Source organism: Gracilinanus agilis, chromosome 2 (genome assembly GCF_016433145.1).
Source record: "Gracilinanus agilis isolate LMUSP501 chromosome 2, AgileGrace, whole genome shotgun sequence".
Classification (NCBI taxonomy): Eukaryota; Metazoa; Chordata; class Mammalia; order Didelphimorphia; family Didelphidae; genus Gracilinanus; species Gracilinanus agilis.
In genome coordinates this window covers 298,409,520-298,432,256 of record NC_058131.1, presented here as the reverse complement: position 1 = coordinate 298,432,256, position 22,737 = coordinate 298,409,520, and the positions used below count along the sequence as shown (strand labels likewise).

At 41.1% G+C, this 22,737-nt stretch overlaps 1 pseudogene; it reads right to left on the bottom strand.

Annotated features, from left to right (window-relative positions):
- Positions 1–8,875: 8,875 nt before the first annotated feature.
- On the bottom strand, positions 8,876–13,630 carry LOC123233660 (annotated as a pseudogene).
- Positions 13,631–22,737: the final 9,107 nt, after the last annotated feature.

The following is a 22,737-nucleotide window of genomic DNA, read 5'->3' as shown; positions in this document are numbered from 1 at the left end:
TGAATTTGGCACACACTTCCCATTGATGTCACAAGTATTTATGGTAAAGTGGTGCCTACTTTTGTGGGTGAGATGATGTTACCTTTTTTACTATGACATTTCAGCAATTTTTTACTATGATATTTGCTTTGAGCTAGACGTGCTCTCTGGCTATCAAAAAGGTCAACACATTGGTAGGGGCTCATGAACAATAGTTTTAGGAGTATGGATCTACAGCAACGGTCGGCAACCTTTTTGACCATGAGAGCCATAAATGCCTGTGGAAGGAGGAGGATGGAGGTGGAAGGCGCTGGAATATGGGGCTGGGGCTGAAGGGCCCCCTGGGGCACATCCTGGGGCTCTGCCCAGACTGGCCAGTCTGGAGGTGGAGTCAGATATGACTCCAGAGCCATACCTTGCTGACCCCTGATCTATAGAATACCTTGGACTTGTGATTGTCATGCCCTTGGGGGTACCAAGCCCGGAATGCAAGTTGAATGGTAGTCCAAAAGGGAATAGACTACAAGAACTCTTGGGTGTAATCATAAGAACCAGAAGCCTGGGGACTTTTGTGAGACCCTACACACATTCTGATCCACCAAATCCCTATACCCCTTGCTCCTCCAAAATTGACTTTGAAAAAGAAAAGAAAATCTTTCTAATGACCCTTTTGCTATGCTAAAAAGGTCACAGTAGAGATTTATTCTTTAGGAATTTGAAGCTTTTCCAGTTTTCTCTTTTAAAAATAAAAACACTCACTCTTGTAAGTATGAGCCCTCTTTGACTACGTATACCATAGCTGGGATTTATTTAATCAGATTCCAGACCTTGACAGATGGCTTCGCCAGAATAGGACAAGGTCTAGGAAAGAGAGGACCACTGTGGACCTGGATGGAGGTGGGAAAAAGAAAGATTCTGTAGGAGGGAAGGAAGAGTCTATGGAATTGGAGTGAAGTTCAGTGAGACTCTCCACTGGATTTTGACAGAGCCTTGCCACAGCTTGGGATCCAGGGTATGCAGGGGAGAGCTGAGTTTGTGTGTTTCCCTCGCCTTGGGTAGAGGCAAGGGGATTCGAGTCTGTTATTGCCTTGGGTTGAGCTGTGTTTCTGAGAGCCAGACGCTGTGTTTTCATTATGTCTAAATGTAATGCAATTTGCATAATACCTATGAGATGCATGTCTGAGCCAACATCAACTTTGGCATCGGGGGATTTACTTCTCAGTATTATTCCTCGTGTCTCTGTATTTGGAGAAAAGGAAATGCAGGAAATTGGGGAGGTGGGGATAAACATCAGATGGGCCAGAGCCAGTTCAGCTCATTGAAGAGGAAAAGAGGTGTCTGTTTCTAGAAAAACACTGAGGAGGCAGGAGCCAACTTCCCAACCTACACATTATCCTTCAGTTGAGTTAGTGATAGCATGTGCTGCCTGGGCTTAGGGGCAAGGGAATTTTGTCCAATTTGGCAGAAGCCTCCTGGGCATCCCAGCCTTGGACATGAGATGCCAAAGAGATTGCATTTATAGGAAAGTTTGCTTCTTCTCACATTGGCTAAACAAATGCTTTTGGGAGGAGGATAGGGGGAAGAATAGATCTGGGGGTTTAGTAAACTCAAAGGGAGCAGCTGGGTGATGCAGGGGCTAGAGCATTGAGTATGGAGTCAGGAAGACCTGAGTTCAAATATGGTTTCAGACACTTCCCACCTTTGTGACCCTGGGCAAGTCATTTAACCCAGTTTGCCTCCATCTGTCAAATGAGCCAGAGAATGAAAAGGCAAACCACTCTAGTATCTTTACTAAGAAAATTCCAAATGGGGTTACAAAAAGTTGGAGTGACCAAACAAGAACAATTTCAAGAGAAGCTAGGTAGCATAGTAGATAGAATGCTAGGCTTGGCATCAGGAAGACTCATCTCGAGTTCAAATCCAGCCTCAGACACTTGTTGGCTGGGTGAACCTGAACAAGCCTTAACCCTATTTGTCTCAGTTTCTTCACCTGTAAAATGAGCTGGAACAAACAACTCTAGTATCTCTTCCAAGAAAACCTCAAATGGGGTCATGAAGAGTCAGACACAATTGATTATGATTATAGAGTCTAATAAAAGCCTAGACCCATGTTGATGAACCTATGGCACATGTGCTGGAGGGACTGCTCCCTTCCCCCTTTTCACACACACTTAAGGACATTTATCCCATCACCCGCTCCTCTGCCCAGCAGCCCAATGGGAGTGCTTCCTCCCTCCCTTGTCTGGACTAAGGTGGGGACTCACATGCAGCATGAGGGTGCAGTTAGGGCACTTTGTGTCTAAAAGGTTCTCCATCACTGCCCCAGACCATATCACAAGGAGGGGAAGTACATAGAATGAAGAAGGTCTGTCCCATTCAGACCCCTTCTAAAGGATTAAGATAATTGGATTCTAGGCAGCATGTTTCAGAGTTGCAGTGAGAGGAAGTACATTGTGGTAGAAAGAATACTGGCTTTGGAGTCAGAGAACCCAGCTTTGAATCCTGCCTCTTTTGCTGGCTACTTGTGCTGCCTTGGGAAAAAAATGTAACTTTCCAGGGCATCAACTCCCTGGATCACCTATCCACGTCCTCTTTATTGACTTTCTTACACTGGCAATACTTCTGTCACACAGCCCTCTCCTCCAGCTGGTGAGTTCTTGCCCAAATCTTCATTAGAATAAGCACTCACAGAGCAGCTAGGTGGCTCCATGGATTGAGAGCCAGGTCTGGAGATGGGAGGTCCTGGGTTCAGAAATATCCTAGCTGTGTGATTCTGGGCAGGTCACTTAACCCCAATTGCCTAGTGCTTACCACTCTTCTGCCTTGGGTCTAAGTCACAGTATTGAGTCTAAGATGAAAGGCAACTTTAAAAAAACAAAAGAAGAAGCTCTCTAGTCATACTCTTTTCAAACTAGAACTAACCCAAGGCTACTTATACTACTTCTACACCCAATCTGAGACCATGTAGGTACCTTCCTCTCCATTCTCCGCCCTTCATTTTTCTACTCCCTATTATATGTTGTCTCTCTCATTAGAATATAAGCTTCTTGAGGGCAGGGATTGTCCTTCTTTTAATTCATATATACATTCCCAGTTCATAGCACAGTACCTAGGGTGGTAAGCAGTTAAAAAAAATTTTTTTAAACCCTTGAACTTCGGTGTATTGTCTCATAGGTGGAAGAGTGGTAAGGGTGGGCAATGGGGGTCAAGTGACTTGCCCAGGGTCACACAGCTGGGAAGTGGCTGAGGCCGGGTTTGATAAATTTAAGGAACAAACAAACCTTTACTTTCCATCTTAGAATCAATGCTATGTGTTGGTTCCAAGGTAGAAGGGTGGTAAGGGCTAGGCTATGGAGGTTAAATGATGTGCCCAGGGTCACACAGCTAGGAAGAGTCTGAGATCAGATTTGAATCCAGGACCTCCCATTTCTAAGTCTAGCTCTGGTCCCTTAAAATTTTAATCTATGTCTTTCTAGGAGTATTGAACTGGATGGCCTCTGGGATTCTTTCAGCTCTAAGTCTAGGAACTTTGATCCTGAGGTAGATAGTGTTCAGGAGAGAACAAATAGTATCATGAGGAAACTGAAAATGGCTAGATAAAGAGCAATTGAAGGAATTGGGGATGCTTAGCTTGCAGAAGAGAATTAGAGGGTATCTGAAAGGACACACAGCATGATGACTGTCTCCAGAGTCTTGGCTTCTAGTTCCAATCCTAACCTTGACTGACTCTGTGAGTTTGTATAAGTCACTACCCCTCTGGGCCTTAGTTTCATTCTCTGTAGAATGGGGGTAGCGGAGTTGGACAACATGGTTTTAAAGATCCCTTCTAGCTCCAACCTTCCATGATTTGGACTGGGAGGTAGCTTGATTTGGAGAACCCCGAATCCTGGAGAGGTGACTCAGAGAAGAAATGAGAAGAGATAGAGAGAGCAGAGGCTTCTATTTAGGGGCTTACTGATGCTTTTTGCAGCATTTCAGGAGTCCCAGCAGCAGAAAATGGCTGAAGAAAATCTCTGTGTGTTACACTTCATATTTCTCTAAATGCTCACAGGCAGAGCAGGCAGCCTGATGACTTCCCTTCCCCCCTGTGCTATATTAATTTGACTTGGGGGACATCATATCCTATTGACTTTCTATCTTGTAAGCAGAGTCGCCAAGCGATTAGAGGTTCAATAATCTTCCTGATTCAGCCAACTCAAGTCAATGGCTCTTTGTCTCCCATTGGGACAAGGATGGAAGAAAGCTTTACACTGAACAAATGAACTCTTGGGGAAAGGAAAGCCAGGGCCTTGACTTAAAGGGAACAGAGCATCTTTCTGTGGCTGCTGTTCAGTCTGACAGGGTCTTCTACATTGGTCATGGAGACTAAATTCTTTCTTCCAGACTTAGAGATAGAATCACATAGCTTGTGAGTTGAAAAGAGCCCCAGTGGCCATCTAATCTCATTCATACCTGAAAGGAGCCCTCTCTCCAAGATACTGAACAAGTGATCATCCAGCCTCTCCTTGAAGACCTCCAGTGAGAGGGAATACCCTCTGGCCTTCCCCCATGAGGTAGCTCATTTTCCTTTTGAATAGCTCTTATTGTTAGGGATTTCATCTGATATCAAGCATCTTTGAAACTTCCCCATTGCTCGTAGTTCAACCCTCTGGACCAGGATGGAAGATAGTCAAAATAATGTCACTATAAATTAAAATGATAGGTTGATCAATCCGTGCTGGTTTTATTAGTTTATTCACCTGATTAATCTTATCTATCTGTTTATCTATCTATTTATATAATCCATTGCTTATCTATCTATTTATCTGTCTATCTATCCATCTTTATGTAGTGCCTATTATATGCCAGGCAGTGTGCTAAGGGCAGGGGACTCAAATAGAAAAGTGAGGAAATCTTTGCCTTCAAGGACTTTATAGTTTTTTGGTTGGTGGTGGCAGAAAGATATATACATGTCTAGGTAAGGAGAGACAGGATACATGCAAAATAGATACAAAGTGATTGGATAATGAGTATTAACACCTGGCAGAAATGGGAAAGGGCTCTTGAAAGTAGCACTTTAACTGAACCTTAAAGGGAACTAGAGGTACCAAGAGATGGAGATAAAAGAGTAAGCATTTCTGAATTGAAGGATAGCTTATGGGAAGGTATGTATGAAATGGAAAGTTGTATATGGTTATATGTAATAGTTAAAATTAAATTATGAGGCTGCTAGTTGCTTTAGTACCTTTATTACTTCAAAGTGGTTATAGTAAAGAGAGGGAAATGTAGGAAAGAGGTAAAGAATTGCTTTGCTAAATACCCTTGTTGCCATTTGATGGATTGAAGCTCACCACTGACAAGGGTTCCTCCAGGTTCCAATCTTCTGCCAGAAGAGTGCCAGAGGGAGCAAGCACCCTTGGGCAGTTTTCTCCACCTACTAGCTCTCTCATGGCTCATCTCAGGAACCAATCATAGTTCCTTAATTTGCCTAAAACCACCTGGGGTTGGGGGGCAGTGCCTGTGGGATCAATTTTCCGTCTCATTGGTTTCAACTTCCTTTCTCTGAGAGCCTGTCTATACTTGCATATCTCAATGGTAAAAGATTTCCCTTCCCACATATAGCAAGTAGTGGTCCAGTTTGGTAGGAATAAAGAAGTCTTGAAGGTGAATAAGTCTAGAAAGAAGGCTTTAAATGACAAAGAAGTTTGTGTTTTATCATAAAGTTGTGGGGATTCACTGAAGTTTCTGGAGCAAATGATGTTTCGATTTAGCAGTATCAATTTGACAGCAATGTGGAGGATAGATTGGAGGGAGAAAGGCCTAGATGTATGGAGACTAGTCTCGGTGAGAACTGATGTGAGTGTCTGAATTAGGGTAGTTGTAGAATTAGTAAAGAGAAGAAGATGGATGAGAGAGATGTTGAGGAGGCAGAATTGACAACTCTTAGTTTATGGGATGAATGACTCCAAAGCTGAAAATCTGGTTGTCTATAAGAATGGCAATACTCTTGGCAGAAACTGGGAAATTAGGAGGAGAAATATTTATCAGAAGATAGATTATGAGTTCTTTTTTGGATATATTCAGTTTGGGATGCTTATGGGGCATTTAGATGGAAATGTCCACCAAGCAGCGAGAAATTTGGGACTGGAGCTGGAGTGAGAGATGAGGACTGAACATGCTGATTTGGCAGTCATCTGGTGATAGTTGAATTTTATTAGTTGTTGAGATTACTAAGAGAAAGTAGATAGAGGGGAGAAAAGAAAAAAGAGGAGGAGGAGGAGAAGTACTTTGGGATAGAGTTCTATAGTACATCAACACATAGGAGGCAGGACATGAGTGACAATCCTTGCTTTATGGATGCTTTCCACTGTGATAGAGAATGTTTGCTGTATAATCCAAATGGAAGCAATTCCTTTTGGGATGGTGAGGTCCCTTAGATGCTGCTGTTTACATATATCATTATGCTGATTTCCTTGGAACATTGCAGAATCTTTTAAGTGATATCTATAGCTGCACAAAAGACTTTGTTATACCCATCCTCACAGGAAAGACCAAGTAGATGAATGCCTATATGTAGTCAAACCTATTCTGTGGACAAGGAACTGGACCCAGAATCAAATAGGAGGAAGAGAATGTGCCTTTGTGAAACTTCATAATGTTTCCAGTGAAACAATGTTTCTCCCAGGAATAACAATCTATGTTTTTAATATTCTGTTGGCAATGTTGCATGCCTATGAGTCATGAAACTCTATATAAGTCTCCCCCAAATTAAAATCACAGTTTTCCCAAATGGCTCTTTGTCTCACATGGTAGATGTGACTAGGATGTTACATATTACCAATGAAGAATTGTGCAGTATATGTAGCACAAAAATGGTCATCTGAGAGATGTAGGACTGGAAAGGAGGTGGATTGGCCAAGTATTAAGAGTAATGGATACCTCATGGATAGCCTTCCTGATCCATTGGCAACCATATCATATAAAAACAATGCCCCTGGCATGCTGAGTAGGCTCCCTGTGGAGGGTTTATGGGAGAACGTGGAAAAGAGGTATGCAAGGAGGGAAGGTTAGACTTTTGCCTCCATTCATCCTTGTTTATTGATTTTTGCTTTTAGAACAGATGTCCTGCTTGCATAGAGAGATGTCCTTTACAAATGGGACTCGCTTCTTTCAATGTTACTTGTGGCTTTGAGGAGGTTTGGATCTAAGAGATCTGGACCACTCTTTGGAACAGTCTTCATGTTTACTTGACTGCCTTCTTTCCTTTGGGTTCTACAAGTGACTTCTGTAGTAAGTGAGAATGTGTAGCATAATTTAGCATAAGTGATGCATAGGACCAGTTACAGGGATATTTCTGGAGTAGGTTTCAGAGTCCTTTTTGTGATCTTTGCTCAGCTACAAGGGCATCCTTTTCTCTTTGGTGCCCATCTAACTTTCTTCCCATCTCTACAAATATTGAGATGGCTGTTAGGGAAGTTGGATTATAGCCCCTGGGCATGCCATTTCTTCTGACTAGGTCTCACTTTTTCTTGAAAATGAAGAGTAGGGGCAGCTGGGTAGCTCAGTGGATTGAGAGTCAGGCCTAGAGACCAGAGGTCCTAGGTTCAAATCTGGCCTCAGACACTTCCCAGCTGTGTGACCCTGGGCAAGTCACTTGACCCCCATTGCCCACCCTTACCACTCTTCCACCTCTGAGCCAATACACAGAAGTTAAGGGTTAAAAAAAGAAAAAGAAAATGAAGAGTAGCTGGGTGATCATTAAGGTCCCTTATACTCCTAATAAACTATGATGTCTGATCTGGTTTTTTTTCCCCCTCCAGGTGCTTGTTTTAATGTTTATCTTTTTCAGATAAGTTATAAGGATTGTGTATATTTTGTTGGTTTTTTAAAAAAAATGTCAGCTACTATTCACTCTAGCCTTGTATAGTTTTCTCTCAAGCTTTTCATAGAATGATATATTAAGCAATCTTTTCTGCTTAACATTCATTATCAGGTATTGAGACCAGATCTCAGTGACTGCTTTCAGGAAGACTGTCATACATATAGCTAAGCAGACCTCCCAGAGAATGCTCATCAGCTCTAGTGACCCCTGATTCTTGAACTGGTCTATGATCTGTAGCTGGTTTAATTAATTACATTGGCTTCTATAATCCCTCTTAACCTTCTGATTTTTCTGTCTTCAATGTCTGAAATTAATTCCTAGCTTCATAACTGGGAATTAATATAACCAGGTCCATTTTTAATGTTTAAAAACTACTAAATTAAGTGGAGTATTGTTATATCTGCTAGAGAGTCCTGCAGTCATAGATTGGGGTAGTATACATATAAACTATTTAAATATTGGGCTAATTTATTCCTAGATTGAAATTACTTCAACTACTTAGAGAACCGAATGATATAGTTGGACCACTTTCCCCTTCTGTCTTAACCTAGTCAATTGAAGTATGTAAGGGGTATCAAATAATGAACTTTATTTAGCTTTATCTATCTCAAGAAAAATGTTAAGATCTCTTCTCTAATACCCATGAAATAAGACATCTTGGGCAATACCAAAAAGTGGTACTATGACTAGGACCTGGCAAATAGTTTCTTTCATGAAGGTAGCAAGTCCCTCGTGAGTCTAGATTTTCCTGGCACAGTCTATGATTCTATTATAATCTTTTTCTCAGATCTTTCTTGAGAGTTTGAATTCACATTTTCTTTTTTTTTAAACCCTTACCTTCTGTTTTAGAATCAATACTAAGTACTGGTTCCAAAGCAGAAGAGTGGTAAGGGCTAGGCAGTGGGGGTCAAGTGACTTGACCAGGGTCACATAGTCAGGAAGTATCTAAGGCCAGATTTGAACCCAGGACCTCCCATCTCTAGGCCTGGCCCTCAATACACTGAGCTACCCAGCTGCCCCCTGAAATTCATATTTTCAAAATATCCAAGAGATTGCACAAACAGCTAGAGATCCTGCTAAATAACTAGATGCAAATAATGGACAAAGGGGGCCTTCCCAGTAACTTTGTTGAACCTCAGGTTGATAAGGTTGGGAAACAAAGGAAAATAGATGACCAAGAAAGGAATATTCCTCATCAAAGTTGCACCAAGACCCTTACAGAGGCCATTTAGGCCTTTAGTTCATAAGAGATCACAGATGATATTGGAGGCAGAAGGACATTTCAGGGAGGAGACAGAATTTGTGGTATTGAACCTGATAAGGGAACCTGTTAACAGTGCCTGACCTTTATTGCTGCAGCTGGTTCCTCACTATTTCCATGGGAGAAGTAAGCACTGCTTGGCATATCCAAGCTTCTGCTAGCATCAGCAACAACTTTTCATCCCATCTTCTAAGAGCAGCTCTCAGAAGAAGCCATTGGCTGCCAGCTTGATGGGGTGACTAAGGTTAGGTTTGCTGCTGCCCCTTGGTACATGCCAAAAAAAGCCATCTGTGCAGACTGTCTTCACCAAGCAGTCAATCATTTCTTTGTTGTCCATCTTTCCTTGTTGGTTCTGCAGCTGGGTCTTGGCCAATTCAATGGGTAATACACAGGTCTCTCCCCCCTGCATCCCTGTCACCCCACCATTTATAAGTTTTGCTGGGATACAGATCTAACCCTCCTAACAGGTCTGCATCTCTGATCAGTTCTTCTTTTTTTTTTTTTAAATCATATTTCATTATAAACAGTACTTATAATCTTGGGGCATTCTTTTCTCCTATCTTAGATTCCAACCATTCTATATGTAGTAGAAAGCCTTTGAATGTTGCTGTGGTTAAAATTCTATCTTCATGAAGCCACAGTAGTAATGGCTTTGTAGTAGAATGTAAACTCCTTGAGGCTACGAACTGTTTTTGCTTTTGTGTCTGGCTCATAGTAATTTTGTATTGACTGACTTGTTGACTGTTTACTGAATTTGTATCCACTGACTTGTTGACTGTTTACTGAAAGAGTTATCTAGATTGGTCCCTGGATAATAGGGTAATAGGTAATGGCCATCAGGGGCCCATAGTATTCTTGCCAGCCATTTACATCTTAGTGTGAATTCAAGTTCTTGTGTTTCCTCACCCAGAAATAAATTCTTCAAATTCTTTTTTTTTTTAACCTGTACCTTCTGTCTCAGAACTGATACTAAATATTGGTTCCAAGGCAGAAGAGTGCTAGGCAGCCGGGGGTTAAATGACTTGCCCAGAGTCACACAGCTAAGAAATGAGTTCATATTTGAACCTGGGACCCTCCTTTTCCAGGCCTGAGTCTCTCTCTACTGAGCCACCTAGCTGCCCCTAATAGGATTAAATTTTAAGCCTGCCTGATTTTTGTTCTTGCCCTGGAAAGAAAGACTTGTCTTTCTTGAAAGCAATTTCAGGATGGAGTCATCAGGTAAAGGAGAAAAAGAAACAAATGCCGCTCATCTTCTCAGAGTCCCTCAAATCACACCAGAGGAATTGCCACAGATAAGTAGCAGCCTGTCAAGCCTGTCAGTAATTAAAGCCATTCTAAGAATCTTTCAGTGGTTGAAATCTTTCTTGCCAGAATTAGCTTTTTCCTCTTTAACTCCAGAAGTTCTGCTGGATGGAAGTTAGTCCTAGAAAGCACAAAGTGGTTTAATGTAATCTACAGAGAAAACAGCAACAACCAAAGATTTAGAGTGACTTGATTCTCTGTGGGGAGAAAGTTGCTACCCTTTAAAAGTCTTTGTGGTCCCAGTTGTGGGAGAGTTGGGTTGGGCACTGCCAGAAATTCCTAGTGAACACCTTCTTTGCACTGGCAGAACTGGGGACTTTGGGTGGGGACCTTCTTAGGGTCCCCTCTCCCTTCCCAAAGAGGGGATTGGGAGGGAGGGCTGAGGATGCCTCCCGTGGCCAGTGTGCGAGTTCAAGAACATCTATATATGTAACTCCCTCTTAAAAATTTCTCCCTCCACCCCCCCCAAAAAAAAACGTGTGATTTTATATGCTTTTCTCTGCATGCATTAAACAAATTGCACAGCTGAATAGCTTTTCTTAAAAACTGGACATTCACCAAAAAGAAGTTTGCCAGCAGAGACAATTAAGCTTTCTTCTTTTAACAATAGATTGACTGACTGGCACATTTGAAATGCAAGCGTATTTTTTATTCCACTGTTCACCCTTCGAGCTGATAAACACGAACAATGGGAAACAGCTGGGACAGGAAAACATTTGAGTTGGTATTTTCAAAGCAAGCAAGAAAGCAAGCCGTCACCGAGCGCCAGATCGCATCTTCCGCCTCGGGGCTTGTCGGCATTTGGGGAGGGAAAAAAATACTATCCATATTTTTAATCAAACATTACATATTTATTAATGTGCAGCTGGTCCATTGTGTTGGGCGGGCTGCTGCCGCTGCTGGGTTTTTTTCCTGCTCCGGTTCCTTCAATGCTGTGGTGTCTGTCACGCTGTCATTGTTCGGTAAACTGATATTACTCTATAAGAATCCAGAAATGCACGAATCTAATAGGAGTCATCCAGACAATTGCATTTGGTATTATTAGGGTCTCTGTGACGTAGGTGCCATCTGAAATTCAATTGGGGGCGGAAGGGGGGGGGAGAGTAGGTATTGTTATGTCAGTACAAATGGGTGCACCTGGGATCCAGTCAGCGGCGGCAGCTTGCCTGCCTTGGGCTCCCCTGGGGCCCCCGCGAGAGTCTGTGAAGCCTGTCATTCTGCTGCCCGCCTGTATAGTTTCAAATGTGGGAGCAAATTTATTTTGATCCTTATTGAGATGAAAGTTGCCGTGCATTTCATTGGTAGCAAAGGTTGGATCTGTTCATTAGTTGGGGAGGTTCACCTTGTCAATTTCCATTGAGTGCTGGTGAAAGCCATCACTTTATCATCATTTGTCTGCTGCCCCGACAGGTTTTATTCGGCTTTGATTCCTCTTGGGCCAGGGCTGTCATAACTTCATTGGCTTTATGGTGCACAGTCGACTTTCCCCACTCCCTTAGGTAATTGTCTAATAGGTCTAGTTTGCCTTAATATTGGGAATACGTTAAATGTCTAAATGCACGTCGAGGAGTGCCAAGCAGAGAAGGCAGCATGGCTTCAAATACTTAAAATAAAAAGCCAACCCCTCCCTCCTACTTGCTGCTTCTCATTCATCTTTGGAAAATAGCCTTATGCCGAGGAGGAATGGGATAGCAACGGAGCCCAGACTTCATTGTCCCTCTTGTCTGGGGGCCAAAAACCACCCCCTAAAAACAAACAAACAAAAAACAAGATTAAAACCAACATTTTCACTTAGAGTGATTGAAACAAACTGGAGGGTAGAGTGAAGGGCTAGGATAAAGGGCACAGATTAAGAAGGTGCTGGGCTGAACCTTCTTGGTCTGTAAGGCTGCTTCAGAGGAAGCTGATTCCATTTGAAAAATGAGTGGACATGTTTGCCAGATGCCACCATGTTTCACCATGCTTTAGTGATAGGGATATGAAATTTATATAGTCCATTTTCTTTTAAACTTAATTTTCTCTGGGACCTTAGCCAGGGGCTTGTCCTTCATTACCTTTCAAGTTGTGGTTACTAAGGGGGTTTCCCCCTACCTTTTTTTTTCTTTTTCTGCATGAATAAAGGGAACCAGAAAACTTAATTAATCTCTATGAAACATTAGCTTACTGGATACAAACCTTTTATTCTCTCTTGACTTTTCCCAAAAGTTCATATTAATTTCCTATTAATGCTCCAAAGATTTAGAATGACTTAATTCTCTGTGGGGAGAAAGTTAATACCAAAAAGTTTTTGTGGTCCCAGTTGTTGGAAAGATGAATATGAAATTAATATGAAAAACTCACCAGCATTTTCCTTCCAACAATTCTATGGTAAGACAAGTATTCTTTCCCCTGATATACAAACCAGGAAACTGATCCTCAGAGAGGTTAAGTGACTTGTACCTGGTAACATAGCTAATAAGTGTTGAAGAGAGATTTCTTCTGACTCCAGGTCCCTGACTGTCAGCATAGCCAGATGGCCAGAGCCTAATTCATTATGAGATGGGAATTGGGTCCTGATGTATTCTATTTTTATTCCTGCCACAAGATTTAATACTTTCAATGGCCAACTGCTTCCTAGAGTTCTCTACCTATATACTATGCATAGGTATCTCAAACCAAATATGTCTTAAGGCTAAATTCATTATCTTTCTCCCCCCAAACACTCCTTCTTCTAACTTCCCTAATTCTAATTTTCCCTATTTCCCAAAGATATTGCTATTCTTCTAGTCATTCAGGTTTGAAGGCTAAGAGCCATCTTCCACTCTGCACTTTCACTCATTTTTCATGCTTAATCAAGTTGTCAGATCTTGCAAATTATACCTCCCCAACACCCCTCACTTCTATCCCCTTCTCTCTATTCATACTACAATGAATCTAGTCAAAACCACCATCCCCTTTGGCCTGTTCTCTCACAATAGTCTCCTGATGGTTCTTTTTTTTGATTTGTCTTATTTTGTCTACAAGTCATCACCAGTCCTTGGCTAAATTGATGTGCCTAAGGCATGAAGGAAAGAATGTTAGGCCTTAGTTCAAGAAATTTCAGTGGCTCCCTATTACCTCTAAGATAAAACACAAATTTCTTTCTGTTTTACATTAAAAAACCTTCATAAGGTGGTTTTTCCTGATTCCCCCATTTCTTTCTTTTCCATTTTTTATTGTCATGCAAAACATACCTCCATATTGGTCATTATTATAAGAGCAAAGTCATATATAACTAAAACCCCAAAATAAAAACAAAAATACACTGATGTGAAAGATGACTCCAACAGTTCTTTCTCTAGAGGTGGAGAGCATTCCCAGTCATAAATCTTTCAGAATTGCTTCAGATCATTGCATTGCTGAGAGGAGTCAAGTTTTCACAGATAATCATTGTCCAATATTGCTGTTATTGTATACAATGTTCTCCCAGTTCTGCTTATTTCACTCTGCATCAGTTCCTGCAGATCATTCTAGCTTTTTCTGAAACCATCTTGCTTATCATTTCTTATAGCTCCATAGTATTCCATTACCAACATGTAGCACAATCTGTTCAATCATTCCCCAGTTGATATATATCCCTTTACTTTCTGATTCTTTGCAACCACAAAAAGAGCAGGTATAAATATTTTTGTGTGAGTCCTTTCTGTTTTTTTTTATTATTATCTCTTTGGGATATAGACCCAGTAGTAGCATTACCAGATCAAAGGATATGTACAATTTTATAGCCCTCTGGGTATGGTTCCAAATTGCCCTCCAAAATGGTTGGATCAGATCACAGCTCCACCAACAATGTGTTAGTGCCCCAATTTTGCCACATCCCTTCCAACATTTCCCATTTTCCTTTACTTCCACATTGGTCAATCTGATAGGTCTGAGGATGGTACTTCAGAGTTGTCTTAATTTGCATTTCTTTAATCAAAAGTAATCTGGAAAATTTTTTCATGGTATTATTGATGGCTATGATTTCTTCATCTGAAAATTGCTTGTTCATATCCTTGGACTCCCCCATTTCTGAATCACTTTGCAGTTATTTTGAACAAATCCAACATTAATTTATCCCTGTACTTATTGAATCTCCCCAGTGGAATGTGCTGTAAGATTAATGAGTAGCAAGGACGTGCTCACTCTTGTATTTGTATCACTAGGATTTTGGACAGTGTCTGACACTTAGTAGGTGCTTAATAAAAGCTTGTCAGCTGATTGAAGGCTACATTGTCAAATATTATTCACTAGTTGTTTTCTGGATGTTAATCAAGTTTATATTCTACAAGAGGAGAGAGACCCAAAGTGCTTTGTATAGTGTATAATCTAATCTTTTCTGCGTCAAGGATTCCTCTGACAGTCTGATGACGTTCTTCTCAAAATAATGTTTTAAAATGCATTACTGTTAAACACACAGAATTGCAAAGGAAACTCATTCTATTGAAATGTGACATTGCATTTTTTTAAGTTCATGGACCCTAGTTAAAGAATATTTTATAAGATGCTTTCCATACAACATATACATACTAAATATTTGTGGGTTAATAAAGGTGCTTTATTTTTCAAGTGCTTATATGGGGACTATCTATCCATGTGTACAATAATGATATTGGGTACCCTGAAAGCAGATGACCTACCAAGAAGAGGATCATAGTATGTAGAGATGGAAGAACATTGGAGAAGAGCAGATAGCCCAGCCTACCTTATTTAAAAGTGAGGAAGAAATGAAAGCCCAGAGAATTGAAATGACTTACTCAGTGTAATGCAGGTAAGTAGCAGAGTTGGTAGTTGAGGCAGTGCCTCAAAGTGGAATGTTCCTCAGATCAGAAAAGCAGTGGATCAGGAGCAGAATGAGACAGGAGAGTGAACTGGGTCAGAGGTGGTGAGTGATAAAGCATGGTTGGAGCCCTTTCTGAAATAATGTTGGGTGAAGTCACCAAACAATAAAGCAAAGCCATAGGAAAGGAATCTTTCCAGGGTTCAAAATGGGAAATGAGGAGAAAGTAAAATTAATCAAGCTAGTAGGACCACAATTTGAACCCAGTGTCTCTGACTCTAATTCCTGTGCCTTGCCCATTAATCTTATGTGATTATTTCTTGTGTGTGTGCTTGTGTGTATGTGCATGTGTGTGTGTGTGTGTGTGGGGTTTGGGTAAAGGGGAAAGAACAGAGATTTTCTTCAACCACATTGGACATCAACATGAGGATGAGGAGACCGTTAAACATTCAGTACTAATCAAACACAAGACAATGATATTCTTTCCCCTTTCAGGGATGAACACAGAGATGTATCAAATCAATTCTAAGACAATAAGTTGCCAATCTATAGCTACAGTGGGATCACAGCACTAAATCACAAAATTAAAGACATATTCACAGCATATTGTTTTCTAATATCTTCAGTGGTGAGGCTGATAGAGAACTGGGCCTGGAGGCAGGAAGACCTGAATTCAAATCTGGCTTCAGACAACTCCACTTTGTGTTATCTTGGATAATCCTTAATCCTGTTTGCTTCATTTTCCTCATCATAAGCTCCACAAGGACAGGGATTATTATATTTAAGCTTTGTTTAATAACTAGATTTTTTAGCTTAGCTCTCTCTGCATAGACATTTTCTAAATGTATCTAAATATATGAGATTGCATAATCTTAAATGTAGAATTACTCGCGGCTCATTGGATAACTATATCATAGGTGACACATACATCTATTACATAATTCTGTGAGGAATGAAATTAATTTATGTTGACATATCATACCCTTGCCTATCCTTCCTTTCCATACTTCAATGTAAACTAACGCAGTCTGTTGGTTTGGGGACATAATTCACATTTGAAGAGTCTAGCTCTTTTTTTTTTTTTAAGCTATCCCCTCCCCCTATCATACATCCATATTAAAGCCCCTTTCCTGATTTTTAAAAATATTTTTATGTAACAAGGCTAAATAATGAGTGCACTTTTCTTGAAGAGGTGAGTACCCTCTCTTCCCAGTAAAACCCCCGTAGGAGCACTGTGCATTGTAACTGGATGACTCCCAATGGCCCTTGGTATCACTGAACTGGAGTAATCCAGACCCTATCTCTTGTGCTCAGGAAATGTGGGAATCCTATGGGTTTAGAAATCACCCAGTAGGGACAGCTAAGTAGTACAATGGATAAAGTGTCGGGCCTGGAGTCAAGAGGAAATGGGTTCAAATCTGGCCTCAGATACTTCCTAGCTATGTGACCCTAGGCAAGTCACTTAACCCCAGTTGTCTAGCCCTTGCTGCTCTTCTGTCTTAGAATTATCCTAAGAGAGAAAGTAAAGGTTTAAATAAAGAAATCACTCTGTGTCACAGGACAGTCTGACTGGGCACAGCCACCATGTTGAAAATCACCAAGTGCTTCAAACCTCTTTGGAAGGTAGAAATAATAAAAAGAACTGCTATTCTGGACTGAACTGAGGTCACTGGAAGAGTCTGCAGAGAGAGAGAGAGACAGAGAGAGAGTCAGAGAGAGACATAGATAGAAAGGGAGAAGGGGAGGGAGAGATAGATAGATAGATGGAGAGAGAGAGAGACAGACAGACAGACAGACAGAGGGAGAGGGAGAGGAAAACAGGGACAGAAGGAGAGAGGGAGAGAGGAAGAGGGAGAGAGGGAGAGAGGGAGAGAGGGAGAGAGGGAGAGTGGAGAGGAAGAGGGGGAAGGGGAGAGGGAGAGAGGGAAAAGGAGAGTGAGAGTGTGAGTATTGGAGGTAGGATAGGGAGAAACCAGGGTAAGTCTTTGGCAAAACTGAAGTATGCTTTAATTACCCCCATTTTAGCAAAGCCACCAGATAAGCCTAAAGTTCTATGATTGTAGATAACTGATAAGACATAGATAAAAGTCCTAATCTTCTACATCCTGCAGATTCTCATCTGGAAATTCTCCTTCTGCCTATATATGGCTCTCTTTTCCTGCCTCTCTTCTCCCATACTCTGCTAAGGTGCTGCCCTATGAACCAATCAGAAATCCTCAGTAAGGCTGCTGATTGCTTAAATCAGTTATGGCCAGGAGCTACCTGAACTCATGGGGTTAAAAGTGAAATTTCCTGTCTGTCTACAGTTCTATTTACATGGACTTGGCTTTCCAACTAGATTTGCAATTGCTATGGCCTAGCCACCTAGACCTGACCTTGGTACTGACTGTTAGTTAATCTAAATCTGAGGGTATCTGTATAAAGTAAAAGCCAGTTTTCTAACTCTGATGTTTCTTGAGGGAAACCCAATTGGGTCCAGTCAGCATTTATCAAGGACCTGTTGCATGTAGAGCTCTGTGCTTGGTGCCAGCAGAGAGATGATTTTTTTTAAACCCTTACCTTCTATCCCAGAATCAGTTCTAAGTCAGAAGAGTGGTGAGAGCTAGGTAATCGGAATTAAGTGACTCACCCAGAGTCCCACAACTAGGACATATCTGAGGCCAGATTTGAATCCAGGTACTCCTGTCTCCAGGCCTGGCACTCTATTCATTTTGCTACCTAACTGACCCTAGAGATATAGTTTTAGTACAATGATTTACTTATAATTTCATTGATGTGGACACTGCCTCCACTGGATCTAACGTGTCCATGCCTTCTCATGTTTTATGAGTCCTATCCATGTTTTTCCCTAAACCATCTTTGGTAGTTTTTAAAAAATGTATTATAGGACTATCTATGTCAGGTTTCCCATCTGTTATCTCCCCCTACCTCCCTTCTTGCTACATAACTATCATATATCTATTTCTGGAAGGAAACACATAAGTAAATTAGATATAGTTCTTACCCTCAGAAAGCTCATAGACTAGTTGGAGAAATAGCATATATATAAATAACTACAATACACAATAGAACTTGATAAAAGTCCAAGAGAGATAATTGTTATGATGATGAAACAATAAATAAGCATTTATTAAAACTTATTACAGGGACAGGTAAATGGCTCAATGGATTGAGAGCTAGACCTAGAGACAGGAGGTCCTGGGTTCAAATTTTGCCTCAGATACTTCCTAGCTGTGTGACCCTGGGCAAGTCACTTGACCCCCATCGCCTAGCTATTACTGCTCTTCTGCCTTAGAACCAATGCACAGTATTGATTCTAAGATGTAGTAAGTGCTTAAAAAAAAAAAAAACACCTACTACATCAGACACAGAGAGACTCACTAGATAGAGATCTGACCTCAGAGATAAAAAGATCTGAATTTAAGTTCTGTTTCTAACATATGCAGATAGTATGACCTTGGATAAACCACCTAACCTCTCAGTGGTCTAGAAAATACTTTAAGAATCTAAGTTGTAGAGAAGGTGTTGATCTATATCGGTAGAGGGCATTTGGTCACCTGAGTATTCTCTTTATCAATTAATTCATAGGTTTGGTACCTGTCCTTTGTACCAGACATCTTAATAGTTTACTAGAGAGATATCATTTTCAAAAGCATTTATATAAGAGTAAATTCAAGGACAACTAGGTGGTACAGTGATTAGAGTGCTGGTCTTGGAGTTAGAAAGATTCATCATCTTGAGTTCAATCTCTAACCTCTGATACTTGCTAGCTATGTGACCATGGATAAGTCATTTAACCTTGTTTGCCTCAGTTTCCTCATCTGTAAATTGAACTGGGGAAGAAATGGCAAACCACTCCATTACCTTTACCAAGAAAATTCTCAATGGGGTCACAAAGAGTCAGACACGTTTGAAAAGACAAACAAAAATCCAAGTACATTTTTGGGGTAGCAAGGCAGCTGGGAGAGATATAACCTCCTTGAGGAAAAGGACTGTTTTAATTCTGTCTTTGTATCTCCAGTACCCGGCATATAATAGGTACAAAGTAAACATTTGTTGAGCTGAATTGAATGATCATTGTGAGGTGAGGTTCAAGGAGAGAAACATCACATTTGTTTAGAGGTTTTTTTGGTCCAGTTTTCAAATTCTTTCTGTGGGCCTAAGAAGTCTGGCACCAGGTCAAGTAAGGGTCCAAAAAACAAGCGGTATGAAGCACATGATTTCAGATGCTTGAGAGAAGTTCCAAACAACATCCCAGTCATGGTCAGGGGTCAGGCAACATATGACACTGGATGAACTAATGATGCTCATCCCTCTGGCTGCCTATCTCTCCATCAAGCATGACTTGGCCAATCAATCAAGCCAGGAGTTATTGAGTGCCTGGTATGGATTGGTTTTGTGAGCACTACAAAAGAAGTATATGGCATGGATCTTGCCCTGGATGAATTTACAATCTAACCAAAAAGGTAAGATCAATGAAAAGATAAGAGCCAACTAAGTGGGAGAGATTGGGTGTTGTAGGAGTCTGCAGAAAAGAGAGATTGTTATGAACTTAAGAAAGAAATAGCTTGGAGAAGGCTTCATGGAGTATGTGGAATTTAAAATAGTTTTTGAATTATGTGATTGTAAATTGCAGTGAGAGAGTCTGGACAGGGGTTCTTTGTGGCAGGAGGAAGTGTCCACACATAGGCCAAGGGGTAGGCCTGGAGTCCAGAGTATCTTCCCTGGGATTGTATTTGATGGTTCAGGTGAGGGGCAGGGTGGGAAGAAGGAAGGAACATGAGCAAACCACTATGATGTCCTTGACAAGTTTTGTCTATTACTGTCCCTCTTATAAATCTGGGCAGCTTGGATATTACCTTCAAAATCCACCTACGACAAGATTGAGAAACAACGGAGGTGCCATATAGTGTTCTCTCTCTCTCTCTCTCTCTCTCTCTCTCTCTCTCTGTCTCTCTCTGTCTCTCTCTGTCTCTCTCTGTCTCTCTCTCTGTCTCTCTGTTTCTGTCTCTGTCTCTGTCTCTCTGTCTCTGTCTCTCTCTCTGTCTGTCTGTCTGTCTGTCTGTCTGTCTGTCTGTCTCTCTCTCTCTGTCTCTCTGTCTCTGTCTCTGTCTCTGTCTCTGTCTCTCTGTCTCTCTCTCTCTCTCTCTCTGTCTGTCTCTGTCTCTCTCTCTCTCTCAAATATATATATGTATGTATTTCCTTGTTATTTTATATAAAATAACAAGTAAATGTCTAATGATGATGTTGGTCACATAGGAGTGTCTTTAGATAGGCAGTGTGATATAATATTGCTTCTACTGACATTTTCCCCCATCCAGAGCCTCAGTTTTCTCACATATAAAGTTGAAGTGGTTGGATGATTAGAGGTCCATGTACTTATTTTTTCCTTCTAATTTTGATAATTATATTTCAATATAATTGGTTTTCTTTGAAGTCTTATGCATTTAAAAACATTGTTCTGAGAAGAGGTTCTTAGACTTCACCTGATTGCAAAAGGGGGTCCATGATAAGATAAAGGCCAGGAACCTCTGGTCTAAGATACTCTCTCAGGCCTGGTATAGCTCTAAAATTATGATCTTATAATCCTATGAGCTTTACTTTTTGAAAAGTTAGCTTCCGTCCAGAGAAGGTCATTCTTGTCTGTACTCCCCACCACTCCTATTAGTACCCTGGCTACCCACAGAACTACCATGGTCCTCGTCTCATGGGCTTCCCCCAACTCTGGCAGAGCCACTGAGGCAGTAACTCTGTCCTCATTCCTCCCCAACTTCAGCTCCTGTGAGAAAGAAAAGTTTGCTTAGTGCCGTGTATTCAGACCAAGGGCCTCTCAGGGGCAGAGACTAAGGAGGGAGCAGCTGCTACTCCCCAAACCTGACGTGATTACAGCCTCTTCTTGCACTTTGGTATTTGATGGGTAGAGAAAACTTATGAGTACATGCTTGCTGTCACTGCGTTCAAGGTTATATAGATAGGATGGAGGGAGGTGTGTACGTTTCATCTGCATAGCCGCGCGTGGCGAATGCAGAAGATGCCTTTGGCCAGGGCCTTGATGATGATAAGGTCTTCAGCTTGTGGAATTTCTTATGTTCTACTTGTATTACCATATGAGTCTTTAAGCGGAGGATGAATATGTAAATTTCTCGCCACTGCCTTGTTCCAAAATAATGGACGTTGTACTTCCACCGCGGCAATTCCGAGGGTAAAATTGATTAATATTTGTTTTCAAAATGACATGGCGTGATGTATGGACCCTTTTACAACTTAAATTAATACTTTAAAGAGATGAATGGTCTCTACAGAGGATGTTAAAGTTCAAGTTTAGGGAATTTGCATATTTATATTACAACCAACTGATAGTAATTGTAGAAACCGAATGTAATGTGGTTCGTTTTTCATTTTAATCTGGTTGTACTCCAATTCGGGACCTCATTAACTTCCAGCAGCTAATACCCCACTATCAGGGCCCCGAAAGCAGACTGGCCTGGAATTTATGAAGCTCCATCCTCAGGAAGTCAGGGATGGGGGGTTGGGAGGAGGAGAAGGGGAGAGACTCACCCCCTCCCCTCCAACCCTGCTGTGGACTTGGTACCCATTACCTTGCCAGGTCAGACCTGACTTGCTCTGGTGTTTCATGTCTGGAAGGTTTTTTTTTTTTCCCTTTCTATTTCCTGATTCTATTTGGGTGTTTATGAGTTGTATAGAAAGAACAATGGGCCTGGCCAGCTCTAAGTGGTGCCTTTTCTCCTAGCAAGACCTAGAAGAGATGTGTTAGCCCACTCTCACTTGTGTATGTAACTCTAATGGGGAATAGGAGGGATATTTCTCTGCCTCTAGTCTGAGAATGTTGGAAGTATCCAACCTGTGTGACCACTAATGGTCAAGAAAAGGTTTGACCGTGTCACTCCCTTCCTCCAAATTTTTCTGTGGTCCCCACTTACCTATAGAACAAAATACAAGTGCCTTAGTTTGCAATCCAGGGACTTCCACAATCTGAATGGCTGATTTTTATAGTCTCATTTCTTCTACTTCCTTGCAAGTGCTTTATGTCCAAGCCAAACCAGACCACTTTTTTCTGATCTCATCCTACCCTCACCCACTGCTGTACATTATGCAAGCTGACCCATCTAGGCCTAGAATAAACTCCCTCTTTATTTCTGCCTGTTGAATTTATAGAAAGGAATGGACAGGACTTATGTAGGATGAGAAGAACTGTTGGGTTCTATTTTAGGCTGTACATTTTAAAAAAGACTTTGATAAGTTGGAATGTGATGTGATGATATCCTACCTCTGAAACTGCCTGAATGACCTTGGGCAAGTCATTTAATCCTCACATTCCTTCCAGCTCTAGATAATAGCTCTTATAATAATTCTTTGATTATAGAACCTCATAGATAATAGCTCTTATAATAATTCTCTGATTATAGAAGGTTTAAGACTTCTAAGATTTAGAGCTTGAAGAGATCTTAGAGGATATTATTTTACAGATGAGGAAATTGAGGCCCAGGTGAGTTAAGTAAATTAAGTAAAGTTAAGTAAATTAAATAAAAAAAGTTA